This window comes from Bos grunniens, chromosome 11 (assembly GCF_055505025.1).
Source record: "Bos grunniens cultivar Pamir isolate PY7600 chromosome 11, Bosgru_T2T1.0, whole genome shotgun sequence".
Lineage (NCBI taxonomy): Eukaryota > Metazoa > Chordata > Mammalia > Artiodactyla > Bovidae > Bos > Bos grunniens.
In genome coordinates, this window is record NC_141175.1 from 76,006,275 (window position 1) to 76,025,121 (window position 18,847).

Sequence of the window (18,847 nt, forward strand, 5' to 3'; positions counted from 1 at the left end):
ATCTCACCATTATAAAGTTCACCATCAATTTTTCTTCATATTTTTTCTTCCATTAATAATGACTAATGATTTCATGAGAGGCTGAAATGGTGTTTTCTAGTTCTACTATTCTTTCCACACATAGCCTTATTATTCTTTGTATATACACATATTTGGAGTCCCTCTTTAGCTCAGGATACTTGGTTACTAAGAAATATTAATACAATTTATAAAGGAAAGACAGCATAAATAAATATATAAGATATTTAGACCTTTCCTTGTTAATTTTCTGATTAAGGGGTTGATCTCCTAGGTGCTTCCAATTGTATCCTTGGTTGTTGTGTTTTCTATTTTGTCTTTTCCATCCCCTTTTGCAACATTATGAACACATGGATTTTTATATATTCAATCTTTTAAAATCAATTGCATTCATTATTCTTTTTCTTGTGCATATTGTCTCAAATTTGGCCAAGAGATTTCCTCTATGTTTGTTCCTGTATCCCTCTGACAGAATCCATTTATCTTTGATAGTTTTCTTGCTTTCTGTTACAACTAGATACTCGAAAGTCATCTTGTATATTTTTTACATTAGATATGGAATCATTCGTTACTCCAAGCAGCTTTGGTTTCTTACGGTATTTAAAGACCATAATCTGGGTACAAGATGTGCTCACTGCTATTGGAAGTAGTCATTACTTTAACGAATTACTAAGAAATAGGCATTGATGAGGAAAAAAATCAAGAGTTCATACTTAATTTCCATTTCAAATGTAATACTATAGTACTTTCATTCAACACTTGGATTTTACAATTGTAGCTTTTTTCTCTTGAGCCAAATTTGTTTTTTTAATAGAAAAATTACTTATTTTCATTAATCTATAACACAGCTTCAAAATAATAATAATATGATCACCCTCACTTAGACCAATTAAAATCCAAGTTTTTTTGTAGTGCTATTTGTCCATAGGGTATTTTCCAATAACCCCATATAGTGAAAATAATTTATCCTAAATTCACTTTTAAATAGTTGTATCTCTGTGTGCTTTATTACAATTAATCTTTTTTCCTTTAGTTTTTAATTTTTAGATTTGTTTCCTAGTTTTTAGTTTAGGTGTTTAAAACACTTATGAAGCCAACACCATATACCAGGTTTTATTTTTTTTTAAAGTCTTTATGTGTCCCCTCCACCCCACTTCTTTCTATTCTCTATAAGTAACCATTTTTATCAATTTTTGGTATATGCTTTTTAGTTTCTTTTTTATAAAATGATGCTTATCTGTATTTATATATAACTTTCTTCTTTCACCAAAGGGAGCATATTTCACATATACTATTCTATGTCTTGATTTTTTTTTTTTAAAGAAAATCTTGAGTCTTTTATTTACCATTTATTTATTTGGCAGCGCTGTATCTCAGTGGCAGCCTGCAGGATCTAGGTGGCATGTGGGATCTAGTTTCCTGACCAGGGATCAAACTTAGGTCCCCTGCATTGGAAGCATGGAGTCTAAGCCACTGGACCACAGGAAGTCTCTGCCTTGCTTCTATTTAATTAACACTATTTATTCCACATCTATACTGAGAAATCTTCATTCTTATATAACGTTGCACAGTATTTCAGTGTGTTGAGATGCAATAATTTGCTCTGTTTTTGTCTATTTCTTGCACATTTGAGTTGTTTCCAATCTTCCACCATGTGTATAATGCCAGAATAACACACTTAAACACAAGTCTCTTCATACATTTCCCATTGTAACTTGGTGTAGATTCTTAGACATGGGATAACTATGTCAAAAAGCAAAGGCATAAATTATCTAAATATTGCCAAACTGCCCTCAATAAAAGTTGAGGTTTTATATTCAAAGAACGTTTTGACAGTGTAATGCACTTTTCATGATAAGCAATGAATTGAAAGACATGTAGGGACTCAATGAAGTTCCCTTCTGTGGAACTTTTTTTTTACTTGTGTTGCAGTGGTATTAAAATTGTACCATTTTCATACCGTCTGGGTTTTCTGCTAACTGGTTTTTTGTTTGGTCTAGTCAGTTCAGTGGCTCAGTCATGTCCGACTCTTTGCCACCCCATGGACTGCAGCACGCCAGGCCTCCCTGTCCATCACCAACTGCCAGAGTCTACCCAAACCCATGTCCATTGAGTCGGTGATGCCATCCAACCATCTCATACTCTGTCGTCCCCTTCTCCTCCTGCCCTCAATCCCTTCCAGCATCACGGTCTTTTCAAATGCATCAGCTCTTCACATCAGGTGGCCAAAGTATTGGAGTTTCGGCTTCAACATCAGTCCTTTCAATGAATATTCAGGTTTAATCTCCTTGTAGTCCAAGGGACTCTCAAGAGTCTTCTCCAACACCACAGTTCAAAACCATCAGTTCTTTGGCGCTCAGATTTCTTTATAGTCACACTCTCGCATCTGTACATGAACACTGGAAAAACCACAGCCTTGACCAGATGGACTTTTGTTGGCAAAGTAACATCTCTGCTTTTGAATGTGCTGTCTAGGTTGATCATAGCTTTTCTTCCAAGGATCGAGCATCTTTTAATTTCATGGCTTCAGTCATCATCTGCAGTGATTCTGGAACTAAAAAAAATAAAAATAAAGTCTCTCACTGTGTTCATTGTTTCCCCATCTATTTGCCATGAAGTGATGGAACTGGATGCCATGATCTTAGTTTTCTGAATGTTGAGTTTTAAGCCAACTTTTTTCACTCTCCTCTTTCACTTTCATCAAGAAGCTCTTTAGTTCTTCTTCACTTTCTGCCATAAGGGTGGTGTCATCTGTGTATCTGAGGTTATTGATATTTCTCCCAGCAATCTTGATTCCAGCTTGTACTTCATCCAGCCCAGCATTTCACATGATGTACTCTGCATATAAGTTAACAGTCAGATCTTAATTCTGAAGTAATTTTCCAGAGACTTGGTTTGTTTGAATGGTATTTGGCTGTTTAAAACGTTAATGTCCAACAATTAGTCTTATTTTTTTAGTGATCAATTCAAGTCTCTATTTTCCAGCTTCCACTCAGATGACTGGTTGAGCAAAAGCTCTTACTACTACTTCAAAAGGTTTTACTGTGGGTCATATATGATGGATGGTTTTGCCCTCTCTATTGTTTCTAAGGGGGCTTCCCCAGTAGCTCAGCAGTAAAGAATCCACCTGCAATGCAGAAGCCACATGAGACACAGGTTCAATTCGTTGATCAGGAAGATCCCCTGGAGGAGGGCATGGCAATCCCCTCTGTATTCTTGCCAGGAGAAGGTCCACGGGCAGAGGAACTTCAAAGGTTTTATCAGATTCCTGTTCATTGAAATAAAACTATTATTTCATCACTCTGGTAAGAAACAAAGATTTTATGAATGTCCCTAAGCAAAAATATTAACTTCTCTCCTAGCTTTCTATTAATTCTAACTTTCAATCTCCCCAGCATATCTCACTGCAAAAAACACATTCTGAGTCTGACATATCAGAAGCAGGGATAGATCATTTGAGGGATACATTTCTTGAAAAGTTTTGGAAGGGAAAATACTTGTATAGAAACAAGAGGAAGACCCCTAGTTAGTTAATCTGATCTCATTCTGCATCAAAGGGCTTTATTTTTGCTTTGTTTTCTAATATCTATTTCTGTTGTAACTATTACAAAGAAGGAGAAATGGGAAGCAATTAATGATTGCATTCTCTCTACAAAACCTTATCTTGTGGCAAGAATGTTTCTTGAGCAGAAAGGCAAAAGTCGCCACTTATTTTCAGATAAGACAAAAACCTTAAGTCTGTTTTAAGCTCACAACTTCATTAATGACAGGCAGTAAACCTGAACAGAGAACAATACACATGAAGATGTTGATAAAACTGCCAGGAATACAGGATGAGTTTTGACCACATCTTTAATCAAAGATGGGCTTCCCTGATGGCTCAGTTGGTAAAGAATCTGCCTGCAATGCAGGACATGCAGGTTTGATTGCTGGGTCGGGAAGATCCCCTGGAGAAGGGAACGGCTACCCATACTAGTATTCTGGCCTGGAGAATTCCATGGACTGTATAATCCATGGGGTCGCAAAAAGTCGAACATGACTGAGTGACTTTCACTTTCACTTTCCTCAAAGACAAAAATCAATGAGTTTATTACGTCTTTCAAAATTATCTTTGTCATAAGTTTGATATTAAAGGATTAGTCCTAGGAAGAAGAATTAAAGCATGAAGAATAATAATGTGTATCTTCACTAAATATGTTATTCAAGAAGGCTAGAGCATATTTATTTCTTATCCACATGTAGTTGTGTTTTATATAATATTTCCTTTTAAAAAATTGATCTTGTGCCCTTTTGAAGAGTGATTGAAAGATTCACTGATATAAGTCTCTGTTAAGCAACAAGGCAGAGTTTACATTGCATTAAATAAAGTAAAACTACTAAGACTATCAAGGGAAAAAACTAACCACCAGTGATTAACATCAAACGTAACATTATTTAACAACACATGATATTAGTAAAAAAGGCAATTTGATAGCATGAAAACTACTTAAATACTAGGAAGGAGTTAACTTTTGAAAAGATTCACCGGTAATTTATAGGAGTGCGACCTTCTGTAGCCCAGCCTGGTTTATTTTACACTTTGTGTGTAGAATCTATTTAGGTATTCCTTGCACATAATAATGCTTTGGTAAATTTTTTCTATTAATAATGAATGTATATTATTTCACTGCTTAAATTAATGAGACCATTAAATGTGCCTTAAATAAACACTAAAAGCTCCAAGCAGTTATGTCACATCTGCCATTTTTCTTTTTGATCACTGAACAACTGCACACGTATCAAAACTATCTTCCCCAAAAGCAACTTCCTAAGGTTTTGGATGTTCTCTCCTTCCCCTGGAGAATCCCATGGGCAGAGAAGCTTGGTGGGTTACATCCATAGGGTTGCAAAGAGTGAGACAGGACTGAGTGACTAACACTTTCACTTTCCACTTCCCCTACTCCTAACGACATTAGTCAGTTGACCTTGGCACTAATAAAACAATCGATCAGCTATTCGTATGTTAGTTTAAAGCATCCTGCAACAAAAGAGATCTGTCACCAAATTAAACTACCAAAAGTGTTCACTACTTTCTTGAATAATTAATGCCCCTATTAGTGCAAACTTGATCTCTGGGATGAGTTTTGAGACAAGTCTAAGTCATAAATACATCCTGTGCTTTATTCGGTCACAAGTTTAGTTCAGTCCAGTTGCTCAGCCATGTCTGATTCTTTGAGAACCCATGGACAGCAGCACGCCAGGCTTCACTGTCCATCACCAACTCCCAGAGCCTACTCAAACTCTTGTCCATTGAGTCAGTGATGCCATCCAATCTTCTCAGCCTCTGTTGCCCCTTTCTCCTCCTGGCTTCAATCTTTCCCAGCATCAGGGTCTTTCCCAATGAGTCAGTTCTTCACATCAGGTGGCCAAAGTATTGGAGCTTCAGCTTCAACATTAATCTTTTCAAGGAATATTCAAGACTGATTTCCTTTAGGATTGACTGCTTTGATCTCCTTGAAGTCCACAGGACTCTCAAGACAAAAGTCTTCTTTTTTTCAGTCACAAAAGTTTATGTAAATATTAGTCAATCCACTTCCAAGAGACCTGTCTCCAAACTGTTTTACAAGGAAGACTACCAGGATTCAGCTCCTGTGTGTGAGGACTGTCAGCTGTTAGGGTCACCTTTATCCTATTTCACTTATATATTTGCATTTGTCATACAAGAAAGCCAGACCCAAAGTGAGAGAATGTGGAAATTATTTTGTGAACTGTAAAGCAGTATGTAAAAGTTAGTTAATATGTAACTAAGAATATTTTCTAATTATTTAACTTAAAAAATAATTTCTAAATATTGAGCTTTATTCTGGTACACAGTGGTGTTACTTGGAAAAGTGGAATCTTTTATAGTTTAGCTTCTAATCTCTGATAGGCAGAACAGAGTGGCCTTGAGTCTAGAGCTAATTTGTCTCCACTGCAGAGGAGTCTACTGTGATACTGTGAATATTAGTAGATCTTTTTCACTGTGAGTGTTAATGAATCATGTCTAGCCCTATGAAAACTTTAGGAGTTGTGTCATCACAATTCCTCTGGAGCAGTTGTTCCCCAGCTTTGGGCAATTCCTCACAAACATGTTCTATCAGGGCACCAGGGCACACTCAAGAGGATCTCTGCTCTCTCGAGAGTCCTTCCGCAGTTCTCTGCCCTGTGAATTCTAGCTGCTTTGTTCTCCCTGAATATGCAACCATTTTCTAAACCCAAGAAGACCACGAAGCTCTGTTCGGATTTCCTCTTCCTGCTTTTGCAACCTGGCAACTCTCTGCATGCAATAAAATCTAAGCAATTTCCCTTTCAGAAATCACTCTCCTGTGCAGAAGCTTCCTAGGCTTCCATAAGTCCATTTTAAAAATATAGCTTTTAAACCACTAGGAGTTTTGTGGTAAAGTATGGGTATAAAGAGTTTTTTATATCTGTTTTTGTGATTATCTAGTTACTTTTAAATAATTTTTTAATAATTCACTTTTGTTCAAAATATCACTTTTATCATTTATTTACAAGTACTTTTATATCTTTCAAGATTGACAATATTGATTTATTAATGAGTTTGTGTATTCTATTCTGACATTTATAGGTAGTACTTATGATTATAGAACTATAAGAGTTTTTTCCTGAACCTTGTTATTTGGGTAAAATTTCCCAAATAACTTTTATATTTATTCTGTTCATGAATTCTAGGTAGCCATTTTCTTTTATTGATTATATATTTGACATCAGATAAATATAAGCTTTCAAAAGTAAGGTTTGGAGTTTTCATTTTTTTCAAGTATTTATTCTTTTTCATTTTTTTTCCCCATTTAGGTTATTAAAGAATATTTTTATTTATTTATCTATTTTTGGCGGTTCTGGGTTGCTATGCATGGGCTTTTCTCTAGTTGTGGTGAGCAGGGACTACCCTCTAGTTAAGTGAGCAGGCTTCTCAGTGCAGTGGCTTCTCTCGTTGTAGAACATGGCTTCTAGGATGCTCAGGAATCAGTAGATGCGGTGTGTTGGTTCAGTATAGGTGACGCATGGCCTTAGGTGCCCCGTGACATGTGGGATCTTCCTGGACCAGGGATTGAATTGGTGTCCCCTGCATTGTAAGGCAGATTCCTAACCACTGGACCACCAGGGAAACCCTGGAGTTTTCATTCATTTTCTGTTCACTTGATTGAATTTATTAAGATTTCTACTTGTTTTGTAGGTTTAATGAACTAGTCTGCAAAATTATCTGGGATCATCATGTTGAGGAAATGGAAAAGATAACAGGCTATTCTGTTATTTTATTTCTTAGGATATCTGCAGTATCTTGCAAGGTTACGATTACTGTTTCTTTTACCTCTTCTTAATTTTTGGCAATTTGTATTTTTACAGAAATTAACTTATTCACATTTTAAATGTATAATTATAGAATTGTTAAAATATTTCTCATATATTTAAAAGGTAAGATGTAATATCCCCCCTTTAATGTAGTCTTTCTAAATTAAATCTTTTTCTGTGTTTTGTGTGCGTGTGTGTGTGTGGAACTAGGTAGTAGGCTATCTATTTTTATTAGTTTTCACACTGCATTTTGAGTTGAATTTTTAAAACAACCTTTTTTTTCCCGTTTTTGACAACATTTACTACTCCTTTAATTGCATTGGAATATGAGTATTAATCACTTTACTCATCACTGGATTTGAGCATCTTTTTCTTTTTCCCTTTCTGCAAACTATCTTTTTTCCCTGCTCTCTTCCTTTCTTTTTATGTTATTCTTGCTTTTAAATATACCTTTTTTTTTTTTTTTCTAGTCCTCGGATAGAGGACGTATCAGATATTAAACTGATAAGAACAGATACTACACTTGATCTTAGCCAAAAGGCCGAGAAGCGATCTAAATATACTTTTCTATGCCATGAATAAGTAAATGGTACCAGATCTGTCCTTCTATCATAAACTGGGTAAAGCAAACAAAACATCTATTTTCAGAAACTGGACAGCAGGACTACGTTCTGGGAGGAAAAGTAAGTAAGTGGGGTGAGTTCTGTGACGGCCCCAGTTTACTGCATTGGAGGGAATTTCCAGATCACACCAGACATGGTTGAGGAGAGAAAAGTCACAACTTGGGCAAGCTGAGGCCGCCGAGATCTAGGGGCAGAAAGAAGGGAGCCACACAGAAAAAGAGCTCCACAGTAATCCTCTGGGTTCAAATAGACTAGTTGGTCCTTCATTAATTTTAGTATTTTCCTCAAAGAATAACTCTTGGTTTTCTCAGTAGAACTAATTTGTTTTCTTAGTAATTATTAAATTTTGTCTTTATCAATTAGTTTCTCTATCTTCCTTAAATTTATTATTTTATTCTGTTTTCAATATCTTGGAGACAATATTACTTATTTTCTGAGCTAATACAAATATGTGGATTGATGCCCACAGACCAAAGTTCTTGCTCAGCATCACACCGTACTAATAATTTCAATGCTATGATTGAAACCCAGCAGGAACCTGCAGGGCCCTCTCAGGTACAAAAGCCCTCCTCCATGTCCTTTCCCTGGTTTGAGAAAAGCTGAAGTCTCCCATGCCTCCCCTGAGTCACAAAAGAGCAGATTCAAGCAGTTAATGATTAGGGTATTAGAGTCAAAGAATTGTTAGTTCTTCCCTAAAGGACATAGATAACTATGTTACTGAGTTGTTTTATAGATAAGATACTGTAACTGCCACAAGAGGGAAAGAGAGAACTGTGTGATGACCAGTCTGTGTCATGCCATAAGCTGCTCCATCTTGAGCAGTACTGAACCTATGGCTTACACAGTCCTAAGAAGTGGCCTCAAGAGAATGGGATTAACACTATAGGTCATAATAATCTGTATGTTTGTGGACATCAAATGTCCACAAAGTATGCCTTGTTCTTCCTGTACATGTAAACAGGCCATTCATGTTCTTAACAAAGAGATGCTGCAGACCCTTGATAACATCTTCCACTCAAAGACTTTGTCACCCTTTGTCAGCCTAAAGCAGCTGCAGAAGACTCACCTTGATCCCTGATTCCATAGAAATGGAATGATGTCTGGCAGGGGGTATTTGTAAGCAGCCCCAGAAAGCTGGCAGAAAATAAACTTCACCAAGCTATATTTTACCTTAACCATCACACTAGGTGCCCCCAGACTTCACTAATCTTCAGCCCAAGCACATCTCTCAAATCTTTCGATCACACAATGCCTATTCTAACTGGTTAATTCTTTTCTGAAAGAAGCAGGAATAAAGAATGAGTAATTAACAAATGACTACATCTTTTCCCCAGCCTTCCCTTCAGCAATCCTGCCAGCAAACTATATCAACAAGATAGCATCTAGAGGAAGATCACAAGAAGACTGCAAGTTTGCATTCAGCAGAAAACTGTGAAGAATCTGACTTAATCTTAATGACTAACTGAAATTATTTCCCTTTCAAAAACTTTATCACTGACCAGATTCTTGGGAACAGATTTTATCACTGAGCAGAATCTGGGACACTAATCAATCCACCTTCTCCCCAGGGTGCAACCTCTCCTTTTTCTTTTTTTTTTTCTAATTTTATTTTATTTTTAAACTTTACATAATTGTATTAGTTTTGCCAAATATCAAAATGAATCCGCCACAGGTATACATGTGTTCCCCATCCCGAACCCTCCTCCCTCCTCCCTCCCCATACCATCCCTCTGGGTCGTCCCAGTGCACCAGCCCCAAGCATCCAGCATCGTGCATCGAACCTGGACTGGCAACTCGTTTCCTACATGATATTTTACATGTTTCATTGTCATTCTCCCAAATCTTCCCACCCTCTCCCTCTCCCACAGAGTCCATAACACTGTTCTATACATCAGTGTCTCTTTTGCTGTCTCGTACACAGGGTTATTGTTACCATCTTTCTAAATTCCATATATATGCGTTAGTATACTGTATTTATGTTTTTCCTTCTGGCTTACTTCACTCTGTATAATAGGCTCCAGTTCCATCCACCTCATTAGAACTGATTCAAATGTATTCTTTTTAATGGCTGAGTAATACTCCATTGTGTATATGTACCACAGCTTTCTTATCCATTCATCTGCTGATGGACATCTAGGTTGCTTCCATGTCTTGGCTATTATAAACAGTGCTGCGATGAACATTGGGGTACACATGTCTCTTTCCCTTCTGGTTTCCTCAGTGTATATGCCCAGCAGTGGGGTTGCTGGATCATAAGGCAGTTCTATTTCCAGTTTTTTAAGGAATCTCCACACTGTTCTCCATAGTGGCTGTACTAGTTTGCATTCCCACCAACAGTGTAAGAGGGTCTCTCAAGTATTGGCTTTTGAGCCTTGAGCCAGAACCTGAGTTTGATAACACAAAGACTCCAAAGAGCTCAGAATGTAGACAATCTGTGACATTAAGGGTGTTTTCTCAGATGTTTCCTTCCCATACCAAATGCATTTTCCAGTCCAGAATAATTGATGATGTTCACATAGCAGGAGGAAAATTTAAATTTGGTAAAATCTCTATTTTATAAACCAAGAGTTGTATAGCTTATATGCAATTTTCCAGTGAGCCATGGCTCGTATTTCTATAGATTTATATTTTATTTATTCTAACTCTTGAGTCAGTGATATTCTCCTAAGGGAAATCTATAGATAAGATCTTCCTCTTAGCAAGTTTAGTCCATTTATCCAGAAGTCTAGTTGACACTGAGACTAACCAGATCATTAGCTTTTTTCCCCCACCCTCTGGGAATGTTCCTGCACTAAAAGAAGTGTTCTTCCTCTCCACTCCCTATCCCATTTAGCAATGAAATAATTCAGCAATATTGATTTTTCTCTAAGAAATACAGTAACATATGGCCATGATATATGCTTATATTATAATTAAAGTTATGGTAATATAATAATTATAATTTATCACTATTCTATTTCCTAAATATTGTGTTAAATAATAGTTTAGATTTTTTCTTTGAGTCAGAGTTGTTAAAATATACTTTTTATTTTCAATGTAAATTCATCATATTGTTACTTGAGAATATAGCTCTCTCTATATATTTTTTAGACTATACATGTCAACAATCTTTATAAATAATTTGTGACTATTCTTCTAAAGAGGTATTCTCTGTAGGATAAAGAATTTAATATATATGTGATATTAACTACTAGAATAAGATTCAGATGTTATCAGATGTTGACTTCAGCTACACACGGCAATCTCACGGGAAGCTATTATAAACCAACAGTGCCTGGAAAACACTTTAAACCAATTGGAAACAAATCTGTGTATCTGGGTCCGGATATGTGCACATTTAGAGCTCCCAGACTGATGCAGGTACACTGAGGTACAATCACAGTTCCACAGTCTTTTTTGCGTTATCTTTTATTTTTGTCTTAAAAACAGAGGAAAGCATGTTAAAATTGCACACTAATTTTATATTAGTCATTTTTTCTTGTCTTTCATGCGTTTTTCCTTAAATATTTCACACAGTTATATGACTTAATAGTTATGTTTATCACAGATAAATCATTCATGTAGATCATTAATTAATACTTTATTTTTAATCATGCATGTTAAAAATCAAAGCTTCCCTGCTTTTATCTGCATGTGTATATTTTATATTTCTTCATTTTTAAACTTCCTGAATTATGCTTCTTTATGTGTACTTCCTGTAAATAATATTTAGCTTAATTTTTTAATCCTATCTGCTCATTTTTTCTCTTCATTTTTTCAATTCATACTGATTATTCTATCAGATATGATTTTTTTTAACTACTTCAACTATTTTGCTTATTGTTTTTTACTCTTATGTTGCCTTGTTGTTTCAGAGTTTTATATCTCTTGGAGTTTGTATTCTACATTTATTTCACACTCTAGGGTGGGCTACAGTCCCTGGGGTCACAAAGAATCCAACATGACTGAGCAACTGAGCACACAAGGATTTGGAAAGATAAATTCTAATAGAAAAGGGTAGTTATTAAGTTTCAAAACATACATATCATTTTTAGTAATGGCAGACCAGTGATTTAGACCAACCGCCTACAGAAAACACCCAGAAAATCTGGACCAAATTTTAAAAAATAAAATGAAGAATCAGCACCACTACTAAGGAAGTGAGACCTCTTATCCCCCTGGAGCACCTACTGATCCTAGAAGATGTGGCTGAAAGGCAGAAGAAGAAGATTGTGTCATTAGATGCGAGGCTCTAAGAGGACAAAACTGAAGTGCAGTTGTCACCTAGAAGGGAAGTGCTGACAGGCTATACGTCTGGCACAAATATAAAGAAATAGGCTGGCTCTCCTGGAAACTGGGGGTCAGTGTTATTTAAATAATAGTAACGGATTGTGGAATTTTAACTCTCTCTACATTTTAAATTCCACAAAAATGATGATGATTTTATATATTTAAAGTTCTTTTAGAATTATCCGAATTTACCCTTATTGCTTTGTATTCATTCTTGTACCTTCAAGTTTGCACCAAGGATTATTTTTCTTCTGCCTGGAGTATGTTTTCTTTGTTGCAAATTGCTAGTGGTTAATTCTTAAAATTTTAGAGTGCTTGAAAGTATGTTTTTTCACTATGAAATTATAGGGTACATTTGCTGGGCACAGACCTCTAGATTAGCAACTATTTTCTATCAGCTACTTTGTAGACAAAATCTTACCATCTGCCTTCCAAGGTTACTTTTGAGATACTAGCTGATGGGCTTTTTCTTTCTTTCCATACATATTACATCCTTTTTTGCTGGTCTTCTTAAGGTTTTCCTTCTACTTTGGCTTTTGGCAGTTTTACAGTTGTACTATGCTCAAGCTAAGCCTTCTTTTCTTTGTATTTATCTTGTTTTGTGTTTCTAATGCTTCTTGACTCCAGGCTTTGATGTCTTTTGCAAGTTAAAGAAAATAACTACCCGTTATTTATTCAAATACTGGTCTTCCCACTCTTTCTCTGTCCTCTTTCTGAGATTCTGCTTACATGTACGTTAGATGATTTTACCATGACCTACATGTCTGTTAGGTTTTTCTATGTATCTTTATTTTGTGTGAGTGTTTTCATGATTTGTTCTCGTTATGTCTAATCTCGTGTTTAATATTTCATATGAAAGTTTTAGAGATATGGTATGGCTTAGTATCATGCTATTGTTCTGCACAGAGGAATTCTATCGCTTCCGGCCAATAGCTAGAAATTCCAGAAATGGAAGATTAGCCTCCTGCAACCAAAACTGAAATGAATTAACATTTGAACTAGGAAATATGCTTTCAAAAGCTTGCTTTTAATGTCAGCATCACACTGCCTTCTTTTTAAGGGTTCACTTTAGAATATGGTTTTCATTGGTGGGGTACTTTCTGAATCCTTAAGTACCTGAGAATTTCTTTTGCTCTTTTCATATGAGAACAACAATTTGTTTCTATCTCAAATTCCTGGATGACTACTTTTGTTTATCTAACCCTATACAGATGATCATATATTGGGAAAGTGAAGTCCTAAGACAACACCATGTCTTTGTCTCTACAAGTTAACTTAAAGAGGAAGTCTGACTGTGTGTCTATTGTAATCTTTCTCTTTTTTAAATTTCATAACTTTGTCTGATCTGCAGATATGTCTAAGTATTGCTTAAAAAAATTTTTTTTTCTTGTAAAGGGTAAGCCATTTCTTTTGATCCAGAGTTCTCACAGGCACAGACATTTTTCTTCTTTCTTTGAATACAGCTCCTATTTAAATAATTTTATCTCTTTATTTAGGCACACTATTTTTGGGGGGCTCCAAAATCACTGCAGATGGTGATTGCAGCCATGAGATTAAAAGATGCTTACTCCTTGGAAAGAAAGTTATGACCAACCTATACAGCATATTAAAAAGCAGAGATAGTACTTTGTCAACAAAGGTCCATCTAGTCAAGGCTATGGTTTGTCCAGTGGTCATGTATGGATGAGAGAGTTAGACTATAAAGAAAGCTGAGTGCCAAAGAATTGATGCTTTTGAACTGTGCTGTTGGAGAAGACTCTTGAGAGTCCCTTGGACTGCAAGGAGATTCAACCAGTCCATTCTAAAGGAGATCAGTCCTGGGTGTTCATTGGAAGGACTGATGTTGAAGCTGAAACTCCAATACTTTGGCCACCTGATGCGAAGAGCTGACTCATTGGAAAAGACCCTGATGCTGGGAAAGATTGAGGGCAGGAGAAGGGGACAACAGAGGATGAGATGGTTGGATGGCATCACCGACACAATGGACATGGGTTTGGGTGGACTCTGGCAGTTGGTGAGGGACAGGGAGGCCTGGTGTGCTGCAGTTCATGGGGTAGCAAAGAGTCGGACACAACTGAGCGACTGAACTGAACTGAATTACTCAGCGGTGGTATTTCTATTTTCTGGCTTCCATATTGGCCATCATTCTGTCATTACTTTCAATAATTTAAACTTCAGTTGGCATCCTGAAGACTATTCCCAGTCTCATACTGTGAGATACACTTCTTGAAGTGCTAATTCTGCCATCTAAAACTACTATTGTAAATATTAATATTATACATTTGAATCGTGTTCCATTACATTTTAAAATAAATCTATTACTATACAGTGGTTTACAAAAAATATAACAGTTACCTACCCAGCCCTATATACCTCAGTCTTAATGTTGCTCCTATTTTAATAGTTTCTGCTTCAGTTCTTTTTATGATTATATGTTTCCTCTGTGTATTCAAATAATACACTAAAACTCTTGCTTCATAGTTAGAAGCTCTTGATTTCATTCTTTGTACGAGGGAGCTGTCAAAGCACTTGCTCCGTCTTTGCCCACCTCCCCCATCCCTTCCACCTTCTAAATTCTGTATCCTGTATTACTACATAATCAATACCATTAATATTTATATTCTCCTTCATAACAATAATTAAACCTTCTGTGCTTTGTCCACACATGGATGAGAAGTTGAAAGGCATCAAGTTAGCATCACTTGGGGAGGTTCACTGCAGAACCAATGAAAGTAGTGTAACCATATTTCTTATAGGCTCTAAGTGCCCTCTCAATTTCTTCTACATGGTACCTTCATTATATCTTTAAGCTATTCCAATATCTTAAGCATTCTGCTGAACTCTGCATGGGATAGATACTCCTGATACTGCTTTTTCTCTAAAACTTTAAGGATTATTTTCCAGTCTGTACTGGTTGTTCTCTAGGACCCCATCTGTCTGCCACTTTGGGACAGCTCCACTCTGCTCTTAAAGTTAATGCACTATTTCATGGTTCCTAAAACTTTCTTATTTTTTTTTTTTTTACTGAGGGAAATCTTCAAGAACTTTCTTAATATAGAGAATATGGAAAGTAAATTTCCTGAGTTATTTTGTGTCAAAAATATCTTTATTATTCCTTCCTGCTTGATTGAGAGTTTGGCTATATATCAAATGGCAATATAAACATAGACAAGAATTATTTCAAGTGACTTTAAAACACAGAATTTGCACTATATATTCCTCAGGGACAAATTGGATTCTATGTTTACATTATTAGTAATATTTATCTACTAAATTGTATTATGTGGTTTATGTTATAGTGATATTGTAATTTTTAAATCTATCTTATGCATAGGAAAATCCAAATTAGAAATCAAATTACTACTTTTATGAGCCAAAAGTTTAGTATAAAAGAAAATAGATATAATGATAAAGTTAAAAAATTAAGTAAAAATACTGTAATGTTACATATGAGTATGGACTCTTGATTATTTTGTCATTTTAAAACTGTATTTTCTAGCTATGTCAACTGAACATGCCTGTAATAAATGATAACACATTAGCAATGAATAACCTGACACCCAGAGATCCTTGAAGGACTAGCTGATTCCAAGTCTAGAGCTGGAAATATATAGAATTAGGCTGAGATATCCTGTTCCAGAGGGCTTCATGGATGGCTCAGTGGTAAAGAATCCACCACCAATGCAGAAGATGCAGGAGATACCACGGATTCATCCCTAGGTCAGGATCCCCTGGAGGAGGGCATGGCAACACACTCCAGTATTCTTGCCTTGGAGAATCCCACGGACAGAGGAGCCTGGTGGGCTACAGCCCATGGGATCACACAGAGTGGGACACAACTGAAGCAATTGAGCACAAGCAAGCACATCCTATGCCAGAAAGCAAGGACGTTCTCAAGAATAACGGGTTAATGCAAAAAGAAAAAGAAAAAAAAGAGAGACAAACTCAGAGGCCCCCTTTGGTTAAAGGAAAAGCAGTTTGTTGTTGATGTTGTTTTACGCTACACCACTTTATTTCATTTTTTGGCTGCCACGTGGGATCTTAGTTCCCCGACTGGGAATCAAATTCGTGCCCCTCTGCACTAGAGGAGCAGAGTCATAACTACTGGATCACAGGGAAGTCCCAGGAAAAGCAACCTGAGTGAATATAGCTAATTAGAACATACTGACTATATTAAGTCCAATGAATTCAACAAAATGCCTTATTGAACATCATTGGAAATAACTAAGGCAATAACTCTGAAAACTGGCCCTTTAAGAAGAAGGACATCAGCCTGTCTTCCCTGTGTTCAATATATTTCAAGATAATCAGATATCTCTAGGTGATGGAAAAAAGTCCTTCACTGAAGAATTCCAGCTAGAAATGTAGAAGCATTGAAAGAATAGGCAGTCTTTTTTTTTTTTTTCACAACTCCTAATGAAATAAATAATGGATTTGGGCAATGACTATAAATTAATGAAAACAGTAGATTAAAAGTTATGAGATGTTTCATACTAATTGGGTTGGACTGCCAGGACTTGTATCCACTGATGAGTCTTAGCATCACTGAAGATGAAACAAGCAGTCGTTGTGGCCCTGAAATGTGACATAACGTGACACACAGCTTTACCTATAAAATGCTGTGGCAAAAGAAATAAAAACCCTGAACCTAAACCTCATCCAGATTCACAGCTAACTTCATTTATAAGAGATAAATAAAAGTTGGTTAAATGACACTGAAAAAAAAGTGAATAAACAAACTCAGAACGTGGAATATTCTTTAGGACCACGAACCTGCTTTTGCACAACTTCAGAACATGAGGGGAAGAAAGGGAGAAGAGGGAGGGCTGCAGAGACAATCAATCAAAAAATTCAAGAGACACGGCACAGAAGCAATGAGTAGAACAACTATAATAAAACATCTTTGAGATAACCATGGAAATTTGATTATAGACTGAATATTAAGTGACACTTAAAAACAACTGTTTATTTTGTCAGATGTGATAATGACAGTTTGGTTTTGCAAGAAAACATTTACATTTAAAACAATATATACTGATAGAGGTACAAGTGAAATGACCTGCCACCATTGATTTGCTTTTAGACGCCTCAGAAATGGAAAAAAATGTAAAGGAGAGATAGACAAAACAAATATAAGATCTTGATGGGTATGTAAAAATTCAACATGCTCCCTTTAAAAAGGTTTATAAAAAATTTTATAGTAAATATTTTAAAAATAGACACTCTCTTGATGTGATTTTTTCCTACACTTTCTAAATACTGAAGTTTAATATTCAGTTCTATCTTGTACTGTGTCTAAGCTTTAGTATTTAATATTTAACTCCATTTGGCTTTTGTGTGTTTGTGTGTGTAGAAGGGCATGAGTAATGTAAGGGGAAAATCAAAATTCATCAATTTGATTCAATTCAACCAATATTTATTAAGCATCTAATCTCTGCCAGATATTTGGGATACGAAGATGGATATGATACAGTAGAAATAATATCAGTCTTCACCCAATAAATAGAAGTGAATGATTAACTTCTGTCAGGAACAAGTGAGAAATAGCTTCATATAGAATTTATAATGAGCTGGAGCTTTAAGAATAAGAGCTTGTCAGAAGGTGAGTGGAAAATTCCTCACAGAGGCGTAAAGACACAGATAAGTGGAATGAAACCTTAAGGTTTGGGTAACTATTACGGACTTTGCTGTAAGATAAATGCAAGACAGGAAAGAGATAAAATAGTGGGGGAGGCAATGGCCCTGCCTCTCATATTCAGAAACTGGGCCACACTTTGTAAGAAAGGAAGTAATTAGAAGGACTAAAACAGGGAATGATTATTTTTTAACAGTGGGAGAGGCAGGGAGAAAAAGTAGATGACTGAAATAACCTAGGCATGAACTAACCTGGGCAAATCAGTGATGGCAATAAGAATGAAGAAAATAGTATGGACTTAATAGGTATTTAATAACAGATTGGATTTCCTAAAGGAAATCATTTCTGAATATTCTTGGGAAGGACTGATCCTGAAGCTGAAACTCCATTACTTTGGCCACCTGATGCAAAGAACTGACTCATTGGAAAAGACCCCAATGCTGGGAAAGATTGAAGGCAGGAGGAGAAGGGGACGACAGAGGATGAGATGGTTGGATGGCATCACCGACTCAATGGACATGAGTCTGAGTGAACTCCAGGAGTTGCTGATGGACAGGGATGCCTGGCACGCTGCAGTCCATGGGGTCGCAAAGAGTTGTACACGACTGAGCGACTGAACTGACTGACTGAGCTGAGCAGATTAGAGGAGAAAAGGGAAATAATGATTTTACAACCACCGTTTGTAGTTATCTTTACATTATGTTCCCTGGGAGCACCCTGGACTTGATTTTTGCATGGAAATTGATTCTTTATCATCCTTTGCCATCTAAAGAGGCTAGCAGGTTTCTATACGAGCAAGAACATGCAAATCGTGAAATGGTATATTTTACGGCAAGATTGAAAAATTTAAGCATAAAATTTTGTCTATGCCCTTTGGCCTCCTCTCTCCCCCATACTGTGCTTTGTGTATATATCTGTATTAGACATCCACCAAACCTCCCCCATCAGTAAAAATATGTTCAACCATTAA

General features: G+C 36.3%; 1 protein-coding gene and 1 pseudogene across 7 annotated transcripts in view; both read right to left on the reverse strand.

Annotated features, from left to right (window-relative positions):
• LOC147363332 (uncharacterized) overlaps window positions 1-18,847 on the reverse strand; it is a 791,043-nt gene that overhangs the window by 212,289 nt on the left and 559,907 nt on the right. Inside the window, exon 7 of one of the 7 annotated variants that reach the window (XM_086327064.1) lies at window positions 2,613-3,286. The exons of the other annotated variants lie outside the window; for them this stretch is intronic. The gene's annotated coding sequence lies outside the window, so the exon portion shown is untranslated. Of the gene's footprint in view, window positions 1-2,612; window positions 3,287-18,847 lie in introns of those variants that run through there. 7 annotated transcript variants of the gene reach the window in all.
• Window positions 7,792-7,903, reverse strand: LOC147363333 (U2 spliceosomal RNA; annotated as a pseudogene).